The 3,552-nt window shown below is 52.0% G+C and overlaps 1 protein-coding gene across 2 annotated transcripts in view; it reads left to right on the top strand.

The window, feature by feature from the left end:
* The first annotated feature begins 403 nt into the window (after positions 1-403).
* SESTD1 (SEC14 and spectrin domain containing 1) overlaps positions 404-3,552 on the top strand; it is a 114,120-nt gene continuing 110,971 nt past the window's right edge. For both annotated transcript variants that reach the window (XM_024204053.2, XM_024204052.2), the window contains exon 1: positions 404-620. The gene's annotated coding sequence lies outside the window, so the exon portion shown is untranslated. The remainder of the gene's footprint in view (positions 621-3,552) is intronic.

The following is a 3,552-nucleotide window of genomic DNA, read 5'->3' as shown; positions in this document are numbered from 1 at the left end:
GGAGGCCACTCTCTTTCCAGAATTAGATGAATACTGTATCTGATGCTGATCCTACACCGTGAGGGCAGAAGGGAGGGTGCAATGTGGATGAGTGCCTAATGGTACCAAATGGGGGGAATCTGGTGAGTGTTGATCCTACCCGGTGGGGGTAGGCTAATGGAGAGGGGGGAGAATCTGGGTAAGTGCCTCATGCTACCTAGTAGGGGCGGCTAATGTGGGCATTTGGGTGAGTGCCTGATGCTACCAGCTGGGGGCAATAGGGGGATATTTGGGGGGTGCCTGCTGCTCCTAGCCGGGAAGGTAAGGCTGAGTGGAAGGGGCGGGGGTGGCTTGGCTAGTGCATTGTTTTCCTTCGGGGTGGGGCTTGTTGTTGCCGGCTCTCTGCTGACCCTGCCCCAAACCAGCTGCAGCACCGGCTAAGGGGAGGGGGGGGCGAATAATGTAGCTCCTGCTCCCCTTCCCTGCACGCCGGGTCCTCGGGCAGCCGCAGCAGAGCCGAGCTGGGGCTGGGTTCGCCGGCCGCCTCCTGCAGCGATCGCTCGGCGCTGCCTGCTCGCGGGGCTCTGCCGCCAGGCCCGGGGCAGCGAGGCGGGTCAGTGGGGCCGCCGCCCCTCGCCCAGGTGAGTAGCCGGGCTGGGTGGGGGGACTCGTCCCCTGGCTGCTGGCGGCGCGGGCTGCGGCCACGGGCTCCCCGGCGGCGGGCGGGGGTGGAGGAGAGCAGGCCCTGCGGCCTGACTGGGCTTTGTTCCCCGGGCTGAGGCGGCGGGGCTGGGCTCCCTTCTCCCGGAGGGACGTGCTCACCAGCAGAGCAGCCCTGCTCGCTAGGGGCGGGAACAGCGATTCTGGGGTCCCCTCCCCAGGCTCCCAGCCGCTTCTCTCGGGAGCCGGCGGGAGTGGCTCCCAGGTACCTGGGTGTTTGCTGACACCCCCCATGCCCCGGGGTGTGTGTGTGTGACGAGCCCTAACAGCGCCCCCCTCCCCCCCGTTAGCTCAATCCCCGCAACAGGTTCGAGGACTATTGGGTTTGTGCCTGGCTGGGGGCTCGGGGAGGCGCCCTGTGCTGCGCGGGCTCCCCCGGCACTGCTGCTGCGGCTCTCCTTTGTGTTGTCACGTACCGAGGCGGCTGCTGTGGAGGGACCCCAGCCCCTTCCCGCTGCGGCACCCTCTGCTTTGCACGAGCACCCGGCCCATGTTGCTGTGTGCGCTGCACGGCTTTGTACCCTGCCACTGCCGGGTAGACTTTGCAAGGGGAAAAGATGGTGGTTTTGGTAGAGGGAAGGCTCCTTGGGAAGAGGGAAGGCTCCGGAGGAAAGGCGCCAGCATCCTAGGGTGCAGAGATGTTTAGTTTATTATGGGGGGGGGGTTCACTGTCCCTGATTTGTACAGCTGTTGGTAAAAGTGTAACGAGGAGGCTCTGCTGGTCTTGGGACAATCACTGTGGGGTCAGTGCCTTGGCATCCCGTCCTGCTGGCTTCTGGAAGCTAAAGCAGGAGCTATGGTTGCCATTTCTTTGATTTTGACAGGTCCATTGTCTTGCAATTTTGCCTTTTCCCCCTTCTGATTGTACTGCATTGTGCTGCCCATTGAGAGGTTTATAGAGAGGTTGTTAGCCAGAAATGTGTGGGAAGGACATATTCTAAAGCACTCTCTTCCGAGTATTGTGTGTGCCCGGAGGAAGCTCTTTGGTGGCAATCTTATGAATGGAGATAATCACTGAAGCACAACCCTCTGTTTTTTTTTTTTTTTAAATGAGCAAAAATTTGGTATTGCTTATGTGGACCCACGAAATGGCACAAGACTGAGTCAGTGGGCAATTTTGTCAGCTCTTTTGTCATCTCTCCTCCCCAACCCTTAAGAAAATACAATTGGTCATTGCACTGATTGCAGTCCTAAAAATGCAAGTGTCCTAATGATATCTGCAAAGGTGAAATGTTGACTTTGTTCACGTTAAAATGTGAATAAATTAATTAAAATTATGATTGAATATTTAATTCCCTTTCCCCCTTCTTGTTTGCTATACATCTTAAATGTAATGCAACAATGTATACCATTATTGTGTATGATAGCAGCAACTCCACAGGCAAAGCTATATTGCTCTTCTGACACCCTAGTGAGGACTCTCCTTTTAAACTGAATAATTTATTTTCTAGTTCCCAGCTGGCATTGTCAACCCTGAGCAGTCATTATTGTGAGAAGAAAAAAGGGAGGGGAAATGGGGTGGGAAGGGTGACCTTAGGGTGAAACAGACAAAAGTTTGGTTGGAGAGGCCTAATTCAGGAATGGAGGTGCCAACCATGAGACGGAAAAAAAGAACTGTAGACAGCTGGAATATAAAATTTCTCTGCAGTGATGGATGTGCAGAGTCTGCAGAATCCTACAGAGAATGAGGGGAATCTGCATTGCAATGTACTGCCTCCTGCAGAATCACATAAAACAGCCCTTGCCAGCTAGCTTGCAAAAAAAAAAAAAAAAAAAAATTGATCACAGTCTTGGAAATCGGAACATCCTGGCTCTGTATGTTACAGTACAAGTAGGAAACTTTCCCTGAAGACTGGGGTGGCCTAAGTCATCATTTCTTGCTGAATCAAAAGTTTCATTTAATTCATTTAAGAAAATGAAGCTTTTGAGTCCAGATAGTTGTGAAGATAACCTTCATTGCATGAACCAAGGTGCTGCTGTCTTCCTGAGTCTGTAGCTAGTTTCATTGTTGTTCAGTTCTTGGGAGTCTCAGTGAAATAGACAAGAAGCAGGTCAATTTCAGCTGACTACTGCTTGGGAGATCTCTGAGCAGCAGCAGGGAGGGCACTGGAGATATTATTTGGAAAGGGGAGCCAAAAAACTGGTAGAGAATCCCAACACAATCGTCACACAACAGTCAGGAGTCTGCAGGGTAGGGGAGAGGGAGGAAAACTTTTCTCTTCCAGCTGCAAAAAGTAGGCTGGGGAAACCTACACATTTATCAGCTAGATTCAGATAGAATTGGTAGAGCCTCTGAGCAGGGCCCGAAACCAGCACTGTCCTAGGAATCCCACCATCCACCCTTCTTTGAGCAGCTTAGGTGGGGGGCATTACAGCTGCCCCTGGATCTGTAGAAGTGTTTACTTGCGTTCCCTGCATCTGCCTTAGTCATCTGACTAGAAAGTGTCCAGTACAATTTTTTTCAAGCCTTGCTATGAGAGAAGTTGATGTTGCATTTGGGTGTGTGAGAAACCTAAGGAGCTTATTTAGATTAATCACTGGCCTTGTGTCTAGGTATGACAAATGCAAATTGTCAAGGCTGCTTCCCCACTTTGAACTTTAGGGTACAAATGTGGGGGCCTGCATGAAAACTTCTAAGCTTAACTACCAGCTTAGATCTGGACCGCTGCCAGCACTCCCAAAATGCTAATTCCCTTCCCTGGGTAGCCTTGAGAGACTCTTCACCAATTCCCTGGTGAATACAGATCCAAACCCCTTGGATCTTAAAACAAGGAGAAATTAACCATCCCCCTCCTTTCTCCCACCAACTCCTGGTGGATCAAGATCCAAACCCCTTGGATCTTAAAACAAGGA

The sequence above is a fragment of the Terrapene carolina genome, unplaced genomic scaffold (assembly GCF_002925995.2).
Source record: "Terrapene carolina triunguis isolate 2854851 unplaced genomic scaffold, T_m_triunguis-2.0 Scaffold62, whole genome shotgun sequence".
NCBI classification, from domain to species: domain Eukaryota; kingdom Metazoa; phylum Chordata; order Testudines; family Emydidae; genus Terrapene; species Terrapene triunguis.
Note: the sequence above shows the minus strand (reverse complement) of the source record. Positions and strands in the feature narration are given on the sequence as shown.